At 38.8% G+C, this 24,558-nt stretch overlaps 1 long non-coding RNA gene across 1 annotated transcript; it reads left to right on the top strand.

The window, feature by feature from the left end:
* Positions 1–569: 569 nt before the first annotated feature.
* LOC309604871 lies at positions 570–19,369 on the top strand. Its single transcript, XR_014231106.1, has 2 exons — positions 570–1,163; positions 4,892–19,369. It is a non-coding gene; the product is annotated as an uncharacterized lncRNA (long non-coding RNA).
* Positions 19,370–24,558: the final 5,189 nt, after the last annotated feature.

A 24,558-nucleotide genomic window follows, 5' to 3' on the forward strand; every position in this document is an offset into this window, starting at 1 on the left:
GGCTCCCATCATCTTGCTTGAGACGTTCTCTGTGCTCTGCTACCACCTGAGAGCCTCACTTACCCCACCCTCCTTTCTTCTCTTTCTCCTTTCACAGGTGTCAGACCAGCATCGCAATCTGAACCCTTTCCCTGCTTACTCGTGCTGCCTTATCATGTACAGGTGCTTCTTCCAAAAAATCTCTTGCAGGTTTAATTCTGTTTGGCCTCTGCTTCTCGGAGGGCCTATGCTGGTACAGCTCCCTTTTCTGGCCCCTGCACTCAGCATCCTTGCTTGCTTTCTCAGGCATTTGCGCCTCACCTCTCTCTAACCCACCTTGGTCTAACCATCCCTGTGGCTAATGCTTTCAGCTTGTCTTCTCCATTCCAGCTCCAGGCCTTCAGAACTCTATACCGACTGGCAAGACCGTCCAACCCCCATTGGTAAAAGAAATAAATACCGAAGGAATCAGGAATAAATAGAAATACTAGTAGCCTCTCCTAATGCCAGTATCACCAGTGTGCAAGAGTGGATGCACAGTCATTTGCCAATAACCTCATGGAATATATGTTATATGTTATGTTATGGAATATATGTTATGTTTCAGAGTATATGTTTCAGAATATAGAATGTTTTAAATTTTAGAAAAGAGGTGATATTGAATATTATGTAATATACCCGGGGGTCTGTGGCAGCAAAAGCAGTAATATTTCTGCACCAAAATGCATAAATATTCACACTAAGGTGGATAAACCAAGTAAAAAACAATTTTTAAAAGATAAAAAAATACAAGATTAACTTAAGGTCTATTTAGGTTGAGTTGTGCAGTGAAATAAGTTATTTTTGAAAATCTTGCTTTTCAGAGCTTTCATATTTCTGAATAGAAAGACGGTAGACTGTGGACGTCATGTAATTAAAAAAAAAAAAACCTCCCACTTATTAAGCACCTGCTTTGTGTCAAGCATTGTACTGAGCCAGAGTACTCTACAGGCATGATTTTATTCAACCTTCACCTCAGTATTGTGAATAGTCATTTTAGCTCCATTTTACAGATGATGAAACTGAATCTCAAGTAACTTGTCCAAGGCCACACAAATAGCAAGCACCTAAGCTGAGATTTGAACCCTAAGGAATCGACCTCCAAAATTATTGGTCTTAACCACTTTGCCACATTGCCTGCCCCTGTAAGTATCATTTAGCCCTGACTACCCAATAAGACATGATGTAATAAGCCTGGCCTAGAAGTCAGGAGGCCTGGGAATTAGCACAGATTTCATTCTCTGTAGTTTGTCCTCGTTGAGACTCCATTTCCTTATATAAAATTGGGGTCAGCAATACCTAACTCGCAGGGTGGTTTTAATAAGGATCAAAGGGTAAATTAGGTGTGGAAAGATTTTGTGATCACACTGCAAAGTGCCAAAGAAGATGATACCGTGATGGTGGTGATGATGATATAAAACATTATTATTGCTTGTGCTTCAGAAAACTCTTAGGGCTATAAATAATTGTTCCCTTGGCAAAGAACTGGGTGGATACTTCATCTTCATTGAGCAGCCCTGCACTTGAGTACCAAGGAAAAGTTGGGACTTTGAGATGATCTGGGAAAATGGGCCTATTTGCAATAGCTGCACTATTACCATTTGAATTTAGGAAGGAAGAGCTATCTGCTCTGCACAGTTATTTCTTCTCTAAAGATTCCATTTCTATTTTCAGATAAATAATTATGCATACACACACACATACACACACACACACACAGCAGGAAAGAGACTTCCAACTTGAGTGGCTCTGGTGCTTACGAGTGAAGTAATTGCATCTGGAACAAAATTGTTGACAGCTCTTTATCATTGTGACTTTTCTTCAAAATGTCTGGTTTTTTAAAAAATTTCTCATTAACACTGCCACACTGTCCATTGCATTAGTCTCTTTGTCTGGGCCAATAATGGGTGGCTGCTGAATAAGGCAGGAAAACAAGAAATGGTTCCAAGGTGGGTATGGTGGGTGGCACAGAATACAAGACAGAGTCTTGGAGAATGTGGAGCTTTGTGTAGAAAGAGAGGCTATGTGATTTCATGAATTCAGAGTGTTAGGCTAGAGTCAACATTTTTAATTTCAGGTCAAACTGGAAAGATAAACAAGAGGCAGAGAATAATTGATAAAGAGGTGGTAATAGATTGAAGTCTTTGTGGGAGATTCTAAGTCACATGAGAAGGTACAGACAGAGTCTAAATCTAAGACACAGCAGGTGGTGGGTGGGGACTTAACCACAAAGAGGAGAGGAAGACAAAGTACAGGTGTACTGATGGGAAACAGCATCCCTGGATCTTGGATATCAAGGAAGGGTCATGTAGCCCTGTATATTGACTTGCTGATGTGAAGCATGGAAGTTAGTCTGAGCTAGTTGAAATTCAGCTCTGCCTCTTAAACATGTGATACTGAGTGAGCTACCCAACTATCAAAATTTCAGTGTATTCAACACAAAAATGAGGATAATTCCTACACTGTAGGGTTATTGTGAGATGTATAAAATATTTAAAGATGTGCCTAGAACATGGCACAGACTTTATACACGTTGATGATGATAATAAAGTGTCACCATAATCTTTGTTTTCTGAGGAAAGAGACAGTCTGCCTTCAGCTCTAGTTTCAAGTCCTCTGAAAGTGGATCCTGGAGAGAGTCAGTGGCTTCTGGAAATCCCTTGCACTGTGTTATACTAAATGCAGAACTGATAGATTATTTTATTTTACATCTGAAGACAATTTGGTTGGTTCAGTTATTGGAAATAAATAAAACAAAAAAACCCCAACAATGCATGAAGAATCCTCTCAAAACCACACAAGAAATGGATGCAGTTGTCTTTTTACTACTTTCCTCTACCCCACAAACCCTTAATCCAAGAGAATGACAAGGAGTGAAACACATTTGAATCTCATCTATTAGTCTTTCTTTGGGCCACATATGAGTGACCACACGTCAGATCAACAATTTTCCCACCCATCCTTCCCCACAGAATGCTCTGTGTAAGAGAATGACAAGAGTCTTGGTTCTGGGGAAGTGCTTTGATGAGAGCAGTTACTCTACCATCCCAGTCAAGTACTCTATTGGGCAAAGGAGCTAAAGAGAAGAGAAGACACTTAGCAGCAGAAAGGACAAGAGACTGGGTGTGTCCAGCAAGTATTTAGTGTGAGCCACAGTGAGCTAGGCACCTTGGCATGAATGCCTCTGGTTGCCAAGCATGACAGCAAAAACTCCTCGAACCTGCTGGTACCAGCTGATATGGACCACTTGTTCTATCACTTACTTGCTTGTGATCTTGGAGATGCTCCTTTACTTCCAATTGAGTTTTAGTTTCCTCACCTATAAAATGGGATATTTCCATGTCCTGGCTATTGTAAATAGAGCTGCAATGAACACTGTGGTACATGATTCTTTTTGAATTATGGTTTTCTCAGGGTATATGCCCAGTAATGGGGTTGTTGGGTCATATGATAGTTCTATTTTTAGTTTTTTAAGGAACCTCCATATTGTTCTACATAGCGGCTGTATCAATTTACATTCCCACCAACAGTGCAAGAGGATTCCCTTTTCTCCACACCCTCTCCAGCATTTATTGTTTGTAGATTTTTTGATGATGGCCATTCTGATTGGTGTGAGGTGATACTTCATTGTAGTTTTGATTTGCATTTCTCTAATGATTAGTGATGTTTCACATCCTTTCATGTGTTTGTTGGCAATCTGTATATCTTTGGAGAAATGTCTATTTAGGTCTTCTGTCCATTTTTGGATTGGGTTGTTTGCTTTTTTGATACTGAGCTGCATGAGCTGCTTGTAAATTTTGGAGATTAATCCTTTGTCAGTTTCTTGATTTGCAAATATTTTCTCCCATTCTGAGTGTTGTCTTTTCGTCTTATGTTTTCCTTTGCTGTGCTAAAGCTTTTAAGTTTCATTAGGTCTCATTTGTTTATTTTTGTTTTTATTTCCATTTCTCTACGTGTCCATCAGCAGATGAATGGATAAAGATGTGGCACATATATACAATGGAATATTACTCAGCCATAAAAAGAAACGAAATTGAGTTATTTGTAGTGAGGTAGATGGACCTAGAGTCTGTCATACAGAGTGAAGTAAGTCAGAAAGAGAAAAACAAATACCATATGCTAACACATATATATGGAATCTAAAAAAAAAAAAATGGTTCTGAAGAACCTAGGGGCAGGACAGGAATAAAGATGCAGGTGTAGAGAATGGACTTGAGGATATGGGGGAGGGGGAAGGGTAAGCTGGGACGAAGTGAGAGAGTGGCATGGACATATATACACTACCAAATGTAAAATAGATGGCTAGTGGGAAGCAGCCACATAGCACAGGGAGATCAGCTCGGTGCTTTGTGATGACCTAGAGGGGTGGGATAGAGAGGGTGGGAGGGAGATGCAAGAGGGAGGGGATATGGGTATATATGTATATATATAACTGATTCACTTTGTTATAAAGCAGAAACTAACACACCACTGTAAATCAATTATACTCCAATAAAGATGTTAAAATAAATAAATAAATAAATAAAATGGGATATTGACAAATATTTCATCCATTTATTTTTGATGGAGATTAAAGGCGACGTTATCAATAAAGCAACCAGCATAGCAACTGGCATAAGATATATAATGTATGTGAGCTGCTAAAGTGTTAACATATATGTGGTGGTGATGGGAGCAGCAGTAATGGTGGCAGTGGTAGAAGTAATAACACTGGTGGCAAGAGTAGTATGAACTGTAGAGAGAGATTTGGAAACCATGTAAATGTCTTTGCTCTTTCTAGCAGAATGGTTGACTCAGACATCTGTACTTAGGAAACTAGACTACTGCTTTACAGATGACATTTCTGCAACAATTTCCTTTTATTTCCCTTTAGCATTTAGTAAAGTTCTATTTGAAAACTGGAAACTATTGCAGCTGTTTCAAGAGTTTGGAGGAGGAGAAGCAAGAAGGGGAGGCTGTTCTCTCCTCAGTCAGAGACTAAAGCCAGAGCAATAAATACTAAAATTGGTAGCAGGAGCCCAAGGAGAAGACAAAACTGCACCTTCCCAGCTGGCAATCCCCCAACTCAGGCTCTTCAGTGACTCCATGAGGACTTCAGGATAAAACTCACACTCCTATGCATGGTGAGTACAAGCATCTTCACCAACTGGCCTTTCCTACCTCTTAAATTCCAACTCGCAGTGTCTTCCACCCTCTGCTTCTACAAGACGGGGTGCTGTTTCAGACCTTGGTGCCTGTTCATGCAGCATCTTGGGCCTGTGCACATGATGAACACCAACTCATCTTTTAAGATGTGTCTCATGCCACCTATTTTTGAAGACTTCCTGAACTTATCTCCCTTCAATGATACTGACCATCTCCTACTTGGTGTCCCAAATTTCAAATGTTTCTATTAGCATCTGGAAAGTTTTATGCAATTTTTGTCTCTTACTATGAAATTCCTTGAAGTCAGAGACTATGTCTTATTTAAGTCAGACCGAGAAACACAAATATCATATAATAATGTGGAATCTAAAAAAAGGGTACAAATGAACTTATCTATAAAACAGAAATTGAGTCACAGAGGTAGAAAACAAACTTATGGTTACCAGGGAGTAAGAGGGGGACGGATTGATTGAGAGAGTGGGATTGACATATACACACTACTACATGTAAAGTAGATAGCTAATGAGGACCTACTGTATAGCACAGGGAACTCTACTTAATACTCTGTAATGGCCTGCATGGGAAAAGAATCTAAAAAAGAGTGGATATATGTATATGTATAACTGATTCACTTTGCTGTACACCTGAAACTAACACAACCTTGTAAATCAACTATACTCTAATAAAAATTATAAAAGAAGAAATACACAGAAATTGGTGATGATTTGGGTTTTAATCATGCTGATCTGAGATGCTAAGAAGACATCCATGTGGAAATGTCTAGAAGGTAAATAAGAATATGGGGTGAATGCTCAGATGAGAAGCCAAACAGAAAGTATAGATTTGAGAGTCATGTGAAGCAGTGATGGTTAAAGCCAGGGATAAGGATGAGACTGCTGAGGGGATAAAGGGGGTGTGGTGGAGTAAGATCAGGGCTACTTGGGTAACATGGGGGAAACAGCAAATTGGAAAAAGGAGTCAACCAAAGAGTAGGAGGAGCCTCTGTCCTGAAGCCAGAGAGGAGATACTCAAGAAGAAGAGAATGGTTAACAATGGCCAATTCCAAGAGAGAGTAGGTAGCTAGAGGGCTGGGAAGAGGCCACTGGATTTGCCAATTTACTTGAATAATTATAATTCACCAATTAGTGGTAGAACTCAGATATAGTCTTTAGAAACAAGAAGCTTCCTTGCACAGTCCCAAATTCAGATCAGTTCTCATGGAAGGGAAAGAGTTACAAAACTATTAAAACTATTGTTCAGAAATATCAAACCAGCATTTTTGTTCATCAATTCAGATTTAAAATTTAATTTCATGGTACAATGAACCCATACACAGTTATGTCTATTAAGGTCACCCACTCTCAGCTCATCAGCTTACTCTGGGCATTGATGACGGTAAAACTCTTTAGGAGATAAGAATCACTGTTTCATACTTCCCAGTGCCCACAGTTTTAATGTGAGTCAAGATTTTCCAACTCTGAAATACTCAATGAAGTTTATCCCCCTAGTTCTCCCCTGACTGCTCCTCAATCCATGGTTTTAACAAAACAAACACATTCTGCAAGAGATTCTCAGAGGTTTAAGGCAAGGAGAGGTGGGGAAGGAAGTTTTCGATTGAGTCTTTTCATTGTTTCAAGAAGAGACACACGCATTTTACTTGAATTATTTGCTTAGCTTCTCATCATCTGTTTCTTCTTTCTGCTGCTCAAAATATTAAGGCCAGAATCCAACCAGCTTTTACTGTGCTTCTTATTATTGTAATAATGGGTACTTAATTCATGAAATACTTTTTGTCTTCCACACAATGTGAATCTAGAATTTTCCTTTAAGGCAACATGGTAATTAGGCAGTTGGGATTTAAATTGGCCTGAAAATATATTCACATCCAAGGTCAAATGAATATGGACACACATGCAGAAACACACGTATTACATCTTTCTCTTTCTTTCTTTATATATGTATAGCCACATATATAAAATATATATATTTTTATGTGTGTACATATACATGTGAGATATATCTATATATACATATGTATACCTATATATACATGTGATACAGATATAAGTATATCTAGATATAGATATATCTCACATGCATATGGATATAGATATAGATATAATTAAAAAAAATTTTTTTTTTGATGTGGACCCTTTTTAAGGTCTTTATTGAATTTGTTACAATATTGCTTCTGTTTTATGTTTTGGTTTTTTGGTCGCGAGGCATTTGGGATCTTAGCTCCCCGGCCAGGTATCGAACCCGCACACCCTGCATCAGAAGGCAAAGTGTTAACCACTGGACTGCCAGGGCAGTCCCAGATATAGATATAATTTAATATGAAGAGTCCTGAAAAAATCTGCCTGCTCTTCCCCTTACTTGCCCCCAGAAACTCTGCCTTCAATTGTTGAAAATTCAGCACTTTCTGAAACATAAAGTGGGTTAGCAGCAAGGCCTAGAGAAGCAGGGGAGAGAAAAACAAAAAACAACCTCAGAAATATTATAAAAGCATAATTAATGTGGAATATTGCAGACCTAGAAAGCTGCGGAGAACTGACTGCCCACCCTCTCCAGGCTACACTGTCTGAGTTCTCCGGATAATTGGCTGGCTCTCTTCTTCTCTTTCTACTTTTTCATTTCAGCAGATGTATTCTTTTTTTTGTAGTAATTTGAAAAAATACTAAATTCTGATTTTTTTTATTATGGTGAGATGTTGAATCCCACTTCCCCAACCCAGAATATATTTAACCCTATATTCAACCAGTGAACAGTGATTGAGGCCTCTTATTCTGGCAATGCCATGGAAACAAAGCAAATAAAACCTGTTCCCTGCCCTCAAATAGGACAAAATCTATTGGAGGAGATTATTCTGCATATAAATAATTATAACACCATGAGATAAACGTTAATGGAAGTAAGTGCATGGCCATGTGAGAGCACTAGAGATGAAGCACGAAATTGCACGGAGATCACAGGGCAAGACACTTTTCAGCAGAATCTGGAAGGAAGAGTAGGAAGGCACCTGGTGGACCAGGGAGATAATGGCATCCCAGTTAGTGAGAACAGACTATGTACAGCAGCAGAAACAGGTCTTGTTTGGGAAATTACAAGCGGCTTGATGTTGAGGGAGAGAGATTAAAATAACAAGGTAGGATAAAGGACAAAGGGCTAGTTATGCCATGCTAAAAATGTTTAAAGTTTCTTAAATAGTAAAGAAGGGAAATTCCAAAATTACTTTTCTTACTAGCTAGAAATAAGATATAAAGTATTGACGTTGACCTGGTTGCAAAGAAAAGGATTGTGTCAATGAAAAGAGTAGATGCCTGGAGACACATTGGACTCTTGGCTTTGAATATTTCACCTTCTTGAGAGAAATATGTCTTGTTCCAATGGCTGGACACTGTGATTTAGTTTGCCAGATTACCATGTAGTGATGATAATAGAGGCCACATTTGCAGGACTTTTCATTCTGGCCAACAGAGAGTAGTAGTCTGACCTGGGGACCTCGCCACACCCCAAAAGGATGAACATATTTTCTTCCTTTGAGGTGCCGACCACAGGAAAGGCAGCTTCCCAATTTGGGAAGGAAAATATGATTTCAAGAGCTTAAAACATCAAGTGATTCTTTCAAACTGTATTTTGATGAGGTAAGGGTAAATGAATGAGAACCATATGGATTCCATTTTCCTGAAGGTCCATACAGATTTAAAATTAAGAAACAAGGAGTTTGAGGCAAAACATGCTTTAGACTTAATCTAAACATAAATGTTTGAGAAATTGTTTGAAATTTTCATAAATCTGCACAGAAATTCAGTTATGCATCTTTCCATTATGTGCTCTGTGAATTTCGCTCAGAATCCAGCCCTTTTGCACAGTGTCATTTGCGGAGAAGTGGCCTAAACAGACTTGGAGAAACCTAGTTACTATGTTGGGTACACAGTGACCTCAGACCCATCAAAAAAATGTTGGGTCCCGAGCAAGCTTTCAGAGACCATCCCCAAAGCCTCCTTCTATCTCTTGCCCCAACCCATGAACATACTCATTGTACTAATCAGATTTCACTAGGTTATGCTGTAGTAACAAGCAGTCCTCAAATCTTAGTGGCTTCCAGAAACAAAGAGTTCATTTCTCATTCTTGTCTCACTCACATTGGCTGTTTCAAGGCTGAGGTTCTCCTCCATGTGCTGTCTTCATTTACGAAATGGCAGAAAAGGCAGTCTCTATCTGCGACACTCAATTCTTGAGGCAGAGAGAAGCAAGTAATGGCAAAACCAAGAGAGGTTCTTTAAACTTTTGCCTAGATGTGAAATAGATCACTTCCACTCACGGTTCATTGGTCAAAGCACATCATACATCCAAGCTTGATCTCAGTGAGGTAAGAATACACTTCCTACAGGGAAAGCATCAGGGAGGTGTCCCCTAGGAAATCACAAGAAATAGGGACAGCAAAGAATTTGAAAAAATAATAGAATCTACAATGTCCATTCACCTTTAGCATGATTAAAATTTTGAAATTTCGTTTACTTGCTTATTTCTCCCTCTCTCAGATTTGCAATCTGCATAAGAGCAAAGATCATATCTTATACTCATCACATGGTAGATGTTGATACTTAATGGTGCTCAGTAGATATTTGCTAGATAAAAAAATCAAGTTTCTGCTTTCCCTTCTGAAAATTGGGCACGTTGATATCTGTTCCATAGGAATGCTAAGAAGATCAAATTAGATAATGAATCTTCTTTCCTTAAGGGCACAAGATTGCAGAAGCGTTTTAGGACAAATAATGTGGCAGCTCTCCAGACTGGTGAGAAAAAGTTTGCACTCCAGAAGGGGTATTCTCGCATACAGTTCCCAGACTTTGTACCAGTTTCCAGCTTTCTCCCCACAATCCGCAGCATCAGTGGGTCCCATTGTTAGCAGGAATTGGCCTGTTCCTGTACTTTGTCTCTAGGTGAACTTGTTTCAGGATATCTAGTCACATAGACACAGGCTGCCTTATCAAGGCTCTGGGATAAGGATAGTCTTCACGTGCAGTTTTTAGATACCCCGGTACCAGACAATAACCCATCTGTGCTACTTAAAAATACCTCTATGAGAACCTCCTCCAGGTCAGATGGACAGAAGTGGCCTGAGAGCCCAGTGAGAACAACTGATCTGTTGCTGGAGACTTAAGAGATTTTAAAGAAATGTTTTCAGATAGGAGATCCCAGAGGAACCCACATTGTGTTCTCAAATTTCTCAGGGAAACAACCAGGGTTCACATATATATTGTAGACTCACTTTGAAAACAGGGAGCCAACAGGATCCACAGTACAATAATAATAATGCTACTTTTTCCATAATCTGGAGCTTGAAAACAATGTTCACTATTAATCATAGATCAGCTAATTCAACACAAGTAGTAAGTTGGATGCTTCAATGTGTTTGTTACACTTCTGGGCACTATCATTGCAATTATGTATTTTCATCTTGTTTTTGTCTTGCTGGATACAGAGTTCATATACCTGATTCTCTAGTTCCCAAGTACAGACTCCAGAGTTTATCCTTTACTCATTAGGCTCTTTTGGGGGTCCTTATTATATTGGAAGCTCTTTGGGAACCTGAACATTTACCAGTTCCAATCACTCTCTGGTTCCAATCACTCCTAGGCAATCTCTGTCTCAGGAGCACAGAATGCCATTCTCAGAATGCCACTTAATGACCCATGTCTTATCCCCACATTATAGACAAGAATAGTGAAATCTATTCAGGGACTGTGGATGTACCCAGCTTTTCCCCAGCTTCTTTTCCAACTTCACCAATATCCAGAACAACTTGGAGAGGAATAAGTATTCTGATGTCTTAATAGCAGAGGCCATGACACTTGGCTCTCTTGCTCTTTGTTGCAGCAACAGTAGACAGTAATATCCAATGGCTGCCTGCCTGGGCAGATTACACAACAGGAAGAGAGCTAACGTGCAGGGAAGAGAGGATGTGAATAAACACCCTTCCCCCATGCCTTGAATGCTTCAAGTTAGAGGGATGCTTTTTGAAATTGCTTGATATTGTCCCTCTTATCCCTTAAGTATTGATATCTTCCAGGTCCCCTTTTTAGCACCTTTTTCCTTCTATCCATGATCTCTGAGTGGTCTTAGAATTCAATTTGCCTTTGTATTCTGATAACCCCAAAAGCTCATCCCACATGTCTCTCCTCTCCCAGCCTTCTATTTCCAATGCATAATGGACATCTTCATCTGGGTGTCCTGTTGTTATTTCAAATATAATATATCCAAAATGACATTGTTGATTGTTCTCTTCAAACCTGCTATTCTATGTGTCCCTTCCTATGTGTCCCTTTGTATGGAGCTGAGTCCTACCTATTCACTTACCCTGGGCTAGCTTTCTCATAGCAACGACTCTGCTCTATGGCAGTCCTCACTCTTCTCGCCTGTCCCTTCTGCTAGATTATGAGCTCTTTGAAAGTAAGGTTTTATTATTCATCTCCATAAACCTCAGTAATGGAGCCTAAAAAATGACAGGTGGTAAGTGTTTGCACAAAAATGACTGAATAAGGTGAGTATTACCATAACTCATGATGTAATCAAGCATGGCCTGGTCAGTTTCAGTAGATTGAAGAAGCCCCAGAAGAGTGTGGGTGTGGGCCTAGATTAGTTCATTAGAGAGAGCAGGGGTCAAGAGAAGGCTTAGTCCAGCATCCAGGAGCCAGGACACAAAATCTGAAAAGTGTGAACCAGTAGACCTGATTTTAAGTACGTAGTGACCCAGGCTCACAGACAGCATCAGAATAACTACAGATAAGTAGCAGGAGCTGGACAGGGCCTCGGGAGCCATAGAAAGGACAAGCAAGGGATTGCGTTATTCCTTAAGCTGGGAGGTAAGCACATGGTTCTTGACTCGGGGATCCTGATGGAGGCTTAATGGGGACACTCCTCCTGTGAATGAGGTAAATGTTCAATGTGCAGCTTGCTCACATCTGGGACCCAAGGGCTGGCTGGGCTGTCCACAAGGTCAACTTATAGCTGAGGGCCAGAATATGTGGCTGGGTCCATGCAAATTCCTCCTATGCTGGTCAGGCTTAGCCCAGAGCCCAAGAAGGGACTGAGGCAGCAGGGGGGAGTTAAGGACTCCAGTTATGAGGAAGAGAGATGTTGCTGCAAATTAGACAGGCCTAAAAGGTTCTAAAAGTCCAGTGTTGTCCTATTTAAAGCATTAGTTAAGTACTAAATGTAGTTAAGTATTAAAATTGGTCTCCTAGAAACTGAGTGAAGGGCATATGGGAACTCAGTATTATCTCTGCAACTTTTCTGTAAATCTAAAATTATTCCAAAATGAAGTGTTTTTTTGACAGAACATTTATTAAAAATATTTTATGACCTAACAGGGTTTAGAATATTGAATGAAAATTAAGCATTTGGGAGTCTTCCAGTGAAAAAAAATCAGACAGGTTTACTTTACTCCTTACTAGGATCAGATGCTCTCCAGCTGGCTAGGTTTGCTGTGGAGTATAGAAAGGCATTTACTGGGGAGACAACTTTTGTAGTCACAAAGGCTGGGCTGAGGTCCTTTCCATGAAGCCTATTCAGGAAATGGGGGTGCTTCTTATTATATTTCTTACAATCTGACCCTACTACCAGCGTGGGGCTGAGAGATGGGATGAGAGCTCTGGAGAGGAGGAAAGGGAAGGGGGAGAGGGGGACCAAGGCACTGCTGTGCTACAGAATCATCATCAACCCCTTCCCCCTTCTTTGCTGCCACTTCTACAACTCATCAACCTCTGCCTGTCCTTAGATGACCCAGGGAGTCTTGTTTCTCGGAGCTGCCAGTTAACAAGTGAGGTTGCCAACGGAAGCCAGTTGCTCTCTTCTGATGCTGAAACTTAACAACCTGTCATCCTTTGTTGTCTGCAGAACAGAGAACACAGCCAAGCCGGCAGGGAGAGTCTGTTGCATGAGTCCAGATCTCATTGGAAGGGTGCAATTTATTCACACATATCAAGGAAGAGCAATAAATCCTTATCACTGCTACCTTTTCTCAGTCTCCAAGGGGTCAGGAAAAATTATGATGGGTATGGGATGGAAGGAACCTAACATGGTGACAGTTTTTCCCTAGATCTAACCATAGTATTGGGTTGGCCAACTGAATACAAAGAATGGACACAACGGTCATCATATAGGTGTATTTACTGGCCTGCACGTTTAACAGCATCCTTCATGTGCCTCCCTGATCTGTCTGAGAGTCAAAGCTCCCAAAGATATTGGCAAGTAGGAGTGGGGGAATTCATTGATTGAGAGGATTTCAAACAACCTGAGAGAAAGAGAGAGAGCAAAGAGTTCAATAACTAGAGATGGACGCATGAAAGAAGAGACCCAACCAAACTGAGCGCAAATTAAAAATTCCTCTTGAGAGTTTATTTTATCAGTGCAGAAAAATCAAAAATATTTGGAAGCGGGGCCGGCCCATAGTTGGAAGGGGAGACTACAGAGTTGCCAGGAATTGTAGGGTGCGTTTGTTTAGGGAGCTTCCCCAGTTACTTCCTTCTTATCACCGTCTTTCCGTGGGCTTACCTTTGACTAGGCAATGACTAGAAATTCCAGACTGGGAGGCTGCTCAGGTAGAATCAGCTGAAGAGAGGGTTTGGAGACCCGCCAGGGCCAAATGATACATCAGGGCATTCGGGGCAACCCAAGGGCATCTGCTGACTCAAGAGGAAGGTCTTATTTCCAGAGAACAGGCATTAAGTGGGCCTACGTTACCAAGTCATTGAAGAAAGATCAATGAGAAGAAGATTCTCTGAAGAGAGAGAACAGTGTATTAGGACAGAACTGAGGCCTCAAAGAAAATACTTAATTGCCAGAGCAAGTGTGGACGAGTGGAAAGCGCCCTAGCTCGGGAAGAATGACCTGGGATTAAGTCTGAACATTCCTGTGTGTACATCCTGTGATCCTGGGTGAGCTCTCTGAGCCAGTTTCCTCATATATAAAAAGGGAACCTGACCTACTCTCTTATTTATGAGAGTCAATTGCAAGAACACATAAAAGTCTTTTATGCAAATGAAAATTGCAATTGTAACTGTAGACCGGATAAGGCACCTCTGACCTGGACCAGGACCAACTTTATCTGTTTCGCCCCATACTTGCCTCATCATGTGTGAAGCAAAGTGCATGTTTTGTTTTATTTTTATGACTTATATGCAAAGATCTTATTTGACCTTTTTAATTTGCCCACATTACAGATAGGCAGTATTTCTGATGACTAGTTAGGCTGTTAGGATATTGTATTTACAGTGAAATCCCTATTGATAGTTCTCCATTGATTTCTTTTCCCACATCCATCGCAATTGCTTTAAAGTACCTACAAATTGACTAAAACTCCCTGCTCAACAGTTCTCCTTACCCACAATTCATTTCTTCCAGTATCTTGAAATAATCAGTGAGGAATCATCTCTATATCTACATATCTTTGTGTGTTTACATGTATGCACACAGCACCTGTCTCCGTGGAAAACCAAGCCTTCTGGAAATATTGCACAATTAATTCTCTTGGCCGCACTTCAAACTTCACTTCCAGAGAAGGAATAGATATTTCCCCCATTTTGGGGATGAAAAACAGAGTCCCAGTCACTCATGGAATGAATGTTATAACTGATTAGAATCTACTTCTCTGGAAACCCAGGCTTCTTATATCCTATACCATAGTCTTTGTCATTTCCATAGGAAGGAATTCACCATGGCTCCCTTTAATCTTTATTCCACTCTCTATGGAAAACAGTAATTTCTGAGTTAAAGGACAGTTTACATTGGGGTCAGGGGGATGGAAGAAGACAAGAGAAGGGCCTTAAGGGCCTTAATCTACTACAGGTCTACCCAGAATGCCTCTGCTAATACTTTCCCAGCTAGTCTGTGTGACTGGTAAATGGTGAGGTGCAGGCTGGGTCTGGAATCCCCCTTCACGTGAGCCTACAATACCTGTGCTGCACTGGATGCCACAGAAGGCATGGAGCTGGCTATTCTGTCGTATACCTTCAAGGCACAGCATATGAATCTTAAGGTGCTAGGCCAGAAGAATAGATTTTAAGAGCTCAGGGGAAGAGAAGCATGTCTGCAACCTGCTTTCAGCCCACGAGTCAGAGGTAGATGATTGGATGTCATTGCAAGAGAGTTCCTCAGCCTGGGGACATAATTAACAGAACTGTGGCCACCTGCTGTCAGGTGCCAGCACTGGGGGTAATTAGCAAACCGGGTACCTGAGGATCACAAGGTCTAAGATGGGAAAGAAGCAGGAAAAAGAGCATTTAAAGCAGCAGAATGAAATCCCAGAAAAGACCTTGTGAATTCAGAATAGCAGTCTGAAAAAAAAAAAAAAAATCAATTGGCTCCTTTATGAGCTGCTGATGCAACAACAACCCTGGTCTGGTGAAATATCACTGGACCTATATGCCCGGGGTTGGAGGCTGACCTGACCATGTCCAAAGCCAGCGTCACTGTGCTGGAGGGTTCATCCTTAGCAGCCCACAAACAAAGAAAAGGGTAGCAATCGATACGGGACATGACGAAAGCCCAGGAGAGCCAAAAGGAGTTGGCAGGTCACGGCAGAGAGAGGCAAGAGAAACAAAAAAGCCCCGGAGATGTCAGCCTCAGATTTCTCAAACAGCACAAAGGATGTTGGATTTCAATGCACACTGCTTGGCTCTGTTCAGGGTATAAAAGGGAACAAGGTGGTCAGTGTTAAAGGAAAGAGGGAGAAATGGCTGACGACAGCCTTGGAGCTGAATTAAAAAACACCAAATTAAAGGCATGTGTATTGAACTGAGGCGCTGCGTGCGGGTGCCCTCCCAAGGACTCTGCAATTACCAGACTTGGTACCGAGGCTCCCAGGCAGCAGGTCACCCACTCAGGGCTGTCAGGGAACCCAGGAATGGCCCAGATCACCCCCTGCCCGTAACATTTCCCTCACTTGAAGGTTAAGTCCTTTAGCTTATTACTCTGATTTTGCTAATGTCCAAACTGTCCTGGGGAGACAGAACCTTAGGTGAATTTCAGTCTTTTTCTACAGAGTGTATTCGATAGTAGATGTCACAGGAAGAGATTTATATCCCATCTTTCATCTTTAACCTTTTAAAGACACTGGCCAGTTCCCTAATGTAGCTGACTTGCTCTTCACAGCAGGTAATAAGAATGATGCTCCCTGGAGCTGTACAAAATGGCGGCCCACAGGCCCCAAGCTAGTTCCTCCTTAAGACTGGTATCTACCTCAGTTTCAAGCATTTTTTGCTGCTAGTGCTTTGGGTTTGCTATGCTTGCTGCCTGCCTGGTTCCTGATCTTCCCAGCCTTGGACTATATGCAGGCTCTGTGAGTCTCTTGTTTCTGCATCCCTAGTTTTCTCTTAATTCCCAGTTCCTACGACCCCCTTTGTCTTTCCTACTCCTGCCTTGTCCTTATGTAATGTCTTTCACTTCGTCCTACCTCCTGTAGTCTTGGCTTGCAACTGCTTTTTTGGGAGCATCAACTGCTCCTGGTCTTGTGTGAAGCTGGATACCCGAGGAAGGTGGCAAGGAGAGTCAGGAAGGAAGAAAAGGAAGGTGGAGCACCAAAGCATACACTATTCTCAGCATGATCTGTTGATGGTGAAAACCATTAGAAAGCACTCTTAGAGCAGCTACCAATGAGATGGCTTGTTGGGTCATTTTTAATGCATTGCACACTCAGATTCTTGTTTCCTAGGGTTTCAAAACCAAAGCAATTGCAGCTATTCTGAAATAGCTCTCTCAAAGAAGAAATAAATGTATATATTGGGAGGAAATAGGGATTTCCATTGATTATTCTAATACTTGGCTCTCTGAATAATTGAGATGCTTACTTTAGTGGACCTGGGTTCTAGTCCTAGTTTTGTTATTAACAAAAGTATACAGACTTATCCAACTCAAATCTGTTTTCTCACATCTACATAAAAGAAAATTGTCTTTGATAATTTATTAGAAATAAATGTTTAAGAGATAAATTCACCAGAAATAAGTAGTAAAAGGGCCTGCAGGAACCAGTGTAAGGACCAACGGCTGAGAGTTGGATTATACAAATGCTACGGTCCTGCCACTCAGCAATGGCATCTAGATCAAGGCCCTTAATTTCAATTTCCTGCCAAATTAACTCTAATATCTCTGCCAGCTCTAAAATCCTACGAATCTAAGAGAACAGAGCTTAAAAAGAGTCTTAGAAAAATGAAAATATTGAAGGAGTTTTGCTTTAGCTAATTGCTCAGATTAATTTAGTTTTAATCCTTTGTAATAATATAGGCCTTTATAGCTAAAGAAATATATTTTGGAAATGGATATTTCTTGGTTAAGTGATGGAAATCCAGAATTCCTTCTACACTGAGAACATTATGAGATAATTCCTAATTTTATTACATAGAGAATTTCCTTTATAAGTTTGTTTAGGAAGTTTGATATATTGTTTTAAATGTCATTTTTGAAAATTAAAATTTGGACCTCTTACATTAACATAGCTACATAACTGAGTATCTTTTCCCTTTTTTTCCCCTAGAATTCATACAAAACCACCAAGAAAATCTCTGAAACTCCATTTTAAATGAAACTATATTGAAATATAATATACAGATAGGAAAAACTGTGTAAGGACTGCTGCCAACAGGTGCTAATATTGGGGTGAAGCCATGAAAAAAAGCATAGAAAGAGTAGCCCAGGAGTGGCAAATCTCAGAAAAAAGGGTAGTGAAAATATACTTCTCAAAGGGGAGAGACCAGCTCCATTTTTTACCCAAATAGGGTCAGAAACTAGGGTGGGCTGTCTTGCTGGTTGAAGCCAATATAACTGAAATACAAACAAACTAAACAGAAAAGTCAGGGCTATATAAAGAATAAAACAATCAATCATATCTGTAGGAACCAATCTGTTTCTGTACCAGTTATAAGGCTCCCCTATCATCTTTCCCTCTACAGGAAACTCCTTCAAAGAGCAGGTCTAGGAAAATCCAACCCATGCAATAATAAATAATAATAAAGAAACTGGAAGACCATTGAGAGAATGATGCTATAATAAAAATCTATGGGGAAAATATCAAGGCTTACCCACAAAAAACATAAACCTATTATAAAAAACACAAACCTATGTGAATGGAGAGATATGCCATGTTTGTGGACTGGAGAACTCAAATTTCTTGGTCTCTTCAAATTGATCTATTAATTGAACATAATCCTAATAAAAATCCCAGCAGTATTTTTTGCAGAAATCAACAAGTTGATTCTAAAATTAATATGGAAATGCAAAGAACCAAGAATAAACAAGCCAATCTCAAGAAAAAGGAAAAGGCTAGAGGACTGTACTATTTAATTTAAGACTTAATAGTCAGCTATAATAATCAAGATAGTGTAGCACTGGCATAATAATGAGCACAGAAACTGATGGAACAGAATAGAGTCCAGAAAGAGACTCACATATATATAGTCTATTGTTTTTGACAGTGGTGCTAAAGGCAATTCAATAGGGAAATGAAGTCTTTTCAACAAATTTTGCTGTTACAACTGGATAAACATATGTAAAAAATAAAAATAAACATGATACTGGAACTCTACCTTAGACTACGCACAAAAGTAAATTTAAGATGGATCATATAGCTAAAAAACAAAAGACTTTGCCAACAGACAAAGAACGCTCATCAGCCAATGCTGCAACAGAGCAGATGAAGCATGTGGCCATGAATTAAAAGAGACAAAACAACTTAAAGGAACTACTGCCTTTAAAAGGGAGACCCCAAGGCAGAGATAAAAGAATCCAGAGAAGAGACAACAGGAGGAGATGAAATATGAGCTAACAGAACTTAAGAATAAAGGGAAAATTTTCATCACACAAATAAAATCAAAATTATAAGAAGCACAATGAAGAATAAACACTACAGAAATATAGAATAGTTCACAAAACATAAAAATGAAACGTGATTTAAAGCAAACTAATTAAGCACCATAAAATAAACTTAACATAAGCAGAAGAATGGAATTTTAAAAGATAAAACTAGATATGAAGGGGTTAGAAAACAGGAAGACAGAAAACAAATTAATACATTAAAAAAACCAGCACTTTCATTACAAAATTAAAATACAATTTAACCTAATCAGTGAAAACAGGGAGAAAGTGTAAATGGAAAACAAAGCAAAAACCAAAAAAAAAAAAAAAGTCACATAAGCAGAAAAAATTAAAATACTCTTAAGAAAGGGCTTTGTTCAATTTTATGCAAGTACATTTTAGGAAACTATGATTTGCCAATCCTGACCCTAGAAGAAATAAAACGTCTAAGTGAATAAATTTCCCCTGAAAAGACCCACCCATAAAAAAAAGTACCAGACCTAGCATGTTTTACAGAAGAATGTTGTCAAAACTTTAAAAAGCATGTAATTCCAATGCTATTTAAACTATTCCAAAGAATGGGAAAAAAAACGAAATCTTGCAAATTAACTTATGAAGCTAAATACTAACTTTCAAGTTATTTTTCAAGCAAATCTGGACAAATGCTGCATTGAAAAATTACAAACCAATATCCTTTACAAATATTTTTTCAAATATTCTAAGTAAAATATTTGTAAGAAGCTGGTGGAAAAATTTTTAAATAATGTCAATGACTGAGTGGGGTTTACTGAAGGAATGTGAATTTGTTTAATATTATGAAATTCCTTGACTTATTTTCTCATCTTAATAGGTTTAAGAACAGTCAAATCAAATAATCTTAGTCATAGATGTTAAACAAGACTGCCAAAATACAATAGTCAGAACCAGAACTGAAGACCAACCCCTTATCCCACCATGAGCTAGCAGTAACACAATGGTAGTTTACCCTGGAGATGGGGCAAAAACATGGAAAGAGACCTCCTCTATGGCATAGACATGAGGATAGCTGAAAGCTAAGGGTGGAATTGGAACACTGAGAAAAACGCATGCACAGGTCCCACAAACCAACAGAAGCCCACAACCAGGGGAATGTGAAGCCTGTCATGTGCTGAGGATTATGCTAGCAATAGCGAAATACAAACCCAGTCCAATTACTGACAACCTTGAGATAAAACACCTTTATAGACACATACGAATGTCTTGACAGTAGAGACATGACCATTTCTGGACATAAATGCTATTTACCTCTATATTTCCTGTTCTTCTACACATAATGCCTGGCATTCAACAAAAATTATGAGACAAACAACAACAAGGAAAATATGACCCATTGTCAAGAGATAGAGCAGTACATGTCAAAAATTTGGTTTGGATGTTGAGACCAATGACACCTGTCACATACTGGGAGGGTTTAAAAAAGCTTATTACTCACATATTGAAACTTTATAAGGAGGGCATGGAGGGCTCTTAAGCTGACCTGAATTGGTTTAGGAAAGTGGGGAAAAGAGACCTGCTTAGATTTTATGGTGTTTAGGGGATGGGACTGGGGTGGGAATTTCTATATAGAGACCAAGGCTTGCATAATTTGAAATTCACACTGGTGCCAAAGAAGAGAGCACCTGGGCTTTCTCATCAACACACCCAGGGTGGGGTAGAAAGAGAAAGGGAAGTGGTGGGGCTTGAAAGTTGTCAGTAGTCAGACACTGAAGATGGAGCCAGACTCTAATACACAATAACATGAAGTATGGGAAGGAGAAAGTTGAAGTAAACCACTCTAGGAGTCTTAAATTATACCTGAAGTGATGAATATTATTTGAAGGTGGACTACTGTACTTTAAATATGTATACTGTAAATCCTAGAACAGCATTTCTGGACCTAGATACTACTGACTTTGGGGGACAGATAATTCTTTGCTGTGAAGGACCACCCTGCATATTGTAGGATATTTAACTGTATTCTGGACCTCTGCCCACTAGATGCCATAAGAATCCTCACAGTTGTGACAATTAAAAATGTGTCCAGACAAACGTCCCCTATAAGGCAAAATTTCCCGCTGTTGAGAACCACTTCTCTAAAGCAATAACTAATTTTCTTTAAAAAAATGAGCTATAACTAATAAGCCAATGATGGAAATAAAAAGGAATCAAACTCAATTAATAAAAAAAGAAGGCAGGAAAAGAGGAAAATGGAACAACAAAAAATGTGCAACAAATAGAAATTTGGCAAGGTATTAGATTTGAACTGAATCATAGCAGTGAGTAAATATCAATGTTCTAATCACTTCAATTAAGAGGGAGAGATGGTCATATTGGCTAAAAACACAAGACTCAACTATGTGCTATCTATAAGAAATTCATTTAAGATATAAAAACATAGATAGGTTAAAAGTAAAAGGATGAAAGATATATCTCGTGCAATTACTAATTTAAACAGTTTTTAAAAAGCTAGAATGGCTTTATTAATACAAGACAAGAGACAAAGTAGACTTCAGGGCAAGGACTATTATTACAGATAAAGACAGATATTACATGATATTAAAGATTATACTATTTGATAATACAAGAACACTGCAAAATACATAAAACAAGAACTGATAGTCCTTAGAGGAAAAATAGACAAATCCACAGGTATAGTTGGAGAAATCAATACTCCTCTCTCAGTAAGGATATAGAAGTAAATCAGTAAGGAAATACAAGACCTGAACAACTAACTTGACCTAAGTGATATTTATAGAAGCTTTTACCCAAACAACAGAATATTCATTCATTTTAAAGAATACAACAAATATTCACCAAAAGAGATATTCTAGACGATAAACATATATCAAAAATTAGAAAATAACTGAAATAGATTGTCTTCATAGATTAGGACAATCAATATTGCTAAGAAATTAATTCTCCCAAAATATATGTTTTATAGAAATTTTCAAATTGATTCTAAATTTTGTATGGAAATATAAATGACTTAGAATAGCCATGACAACTTTAAAATAGCATAACTTTAAAAAAGCATAAAGTGGGAAGGCTTACATTACTTGAGTCCAAAATTGAGTCGACAAGAATCAAAAGAATGTTTTGCTATAAAGATAGCCTAAAAATAGATAAATGGAACAAAGAGGGAGTCCTGAAATGCCTAAATTGGTCAACTGATTTTAGACAAAGGTGCAAGACAAGGCAGTAGAAAAATAACAGTATTTCTGACAAAAGGTTCTGGAAGAATCATATATCCCTATGCAGGTAGGCAAGCAAGCAAGCAAAGAAAAAAACCTTCAACTCATACCTTGTATAAACAAAAATTAACTCAAATGATCAAAGACTTCAATAAAAATCTAAAATTATACATTAAAAAAGCTGTAAGAGCCCAATACTATAAAAATTCTAAAAGAAAAAAAATTAGAACACTGGATTAGGCAAAGATTTGTGATATATGACACCAAATGCATCATCCATACTGTAAAAAAATTGATAAAGTGGACTTATTAAAATTAAGAACTTCTGCTCTTCAAAGGACATTGTTAAAAGAATAAAAAGACACACATTAGGAAATACCTGCAAATCACATTTCTGATTAAGGACTTGTTCCCAGAATATAGAAAGAACCTGCAAAGTTCAATAATAAGAAAATAAACAAGCAATGGAAAAAAGGGACAAGATATTTGAAAGGACGTTTTACCAAAGAAGATAAGCAGATGGAAAATAAATATCTGAAAAGACATTCAGCATACCACTTATTAGGGAAACACAAATTAAAACCTCAAAGAGATATCAGTACACACCTATTAGAATATCTAAAACAAAAACACAATCATACAGAATACATAATACAAAAGCACTGCAACTGTCAAACACTGCTGATGGGAACAGAAAATGGTACAACCATTAAAAAAAAACAGTTTGATGAGTTACATCAACAAAAATAATGGAGTACCTCAAAAATGTTATTTTCCGTAAAAACAATGAACAAAACTGGCAAAAGTGGCCAGACTCACATTTTAGGAACTCTGAGAATTACCCAGACGCTTGCAGCAATCCAGGGAACATCTAATCAAAAAAAACAGCTGAATCTTGGTAAGAACAGTAAGTTTTATAACATTTTTAACTTGCCCTATTCCCGTGTCCTATTCACCAACTATGTAGTAACTTTGAAAAATAATAGCCTACATTCCTAGTGCAGCCTGGCAGCCACTGTAAGGAGCAGAATAAAGCCAAAGCTCTTGCAGAACCTCATGCACAAAGCATTACTATTATTTGACCTATATGGTGATTCCCTAGAAGAAAGGGAAAAGCTCACCTGTATTTTATTTAACATGGAACTTGTCCAATATGAAAAGCTTTCTCTCTAGGGAGTCCTTGTCAAAAAGTCACTGATAGGTGTTTTAACTTTGTAGCTGCATGAAGTGGGGGACAATGATGGGGGCAAACAACAGATAAATCAAAAGTCTTAAAAGGAAAAGCTGGGGTAAGAGAGTTTGCTTGGCAGGAAGTGAAGGCTAAGGCAGAGTTGTCAAGTGTTGCAGGTGTTCCTCAACACACACACACACACAGTCTTTTGGCAAAGACTAGGACATTTATGGGTTCCTGGCTGTGGTAGGCTGAATAATGGCTATCAAAGATGTCCAAGTCCTAATCTCTGGAACCTTCGAATGTTAGCATACCTGGCAAAAGAGAATTACTGATGTTGTTAGGCTAAGGATACTGAGATGGGGAGGTTACCTGAATGGGCCTTAATTTTGCAATCAAAAGTGCCCTTATATGAGGGAGATCAAGGGAGATTTGACACAGAAGGAAAGGGCAATGTGAAGACTAAGGCAATGGGCTACACTCCTGGCTTTGAAGATAGGGTAAAGGGCCATGAGCCAAGGAATGCAACTCTAGAATTTGGAAATTACAGAGAAACAGATTCTTCCCTTGACCTTCTGGAGAGATTGCAACCCTGTTAACACCTTGATTTCAGCCCACTGAAAATTATTTCAATTATAACATCCAGAACTATAACAGATTAAATGTGTGTTGTTTTAAGCCACCTAGTTTGTGGTAACTTTTTATACAACCATACAAAACTAACAGACAGCTTTTACGGACATCTCTATCCGATTATTAGGTGACCTCTAAGCTAGCCATGTAGAGACTCCAATTGCCACACATAAAAAATAATAGTTTATAAAATTAGTTCAGAACAGTATGTAAACAAACAACTACAACAAGCAGAAACAACAACAAGCCCTGGAGAATGGAAAATCTGATTTCCAGAGTTGCCATACTCTATTATTTAAAATGTGCAGTTTTCAATAAAAATTTATGAGACACGGAAAGAAACAATTAAGTATGGCTCATACCCAGGGAAAAAAGCAGTCAATAGATACTGCTGAGGAGGTCCAGATGTTGGACTTAGCAGACATAGATTTTAAATCATCCATTTTTAAAATGTTCAAAGAACTAAAAAAAAAAAATCATGTCTAAAGAGTGAAAGGAAAATATGAGAATTATGGTTTATCAAATAGAGAA

The sequence above is a fragment of the Balaenoptera borealis genome (assembly GCF_965194805.1).
Source record: "Balaenoptera borealis genome assembly, chromosome: 11".
In the NCBI taxonomy this organism is placed as follows: Eukaryota; Metazoa; Chordata; class Mammalia; order Artiodactyla; family Balaenopteridae; genus Balaenoptera; species Balaenoptera borealis.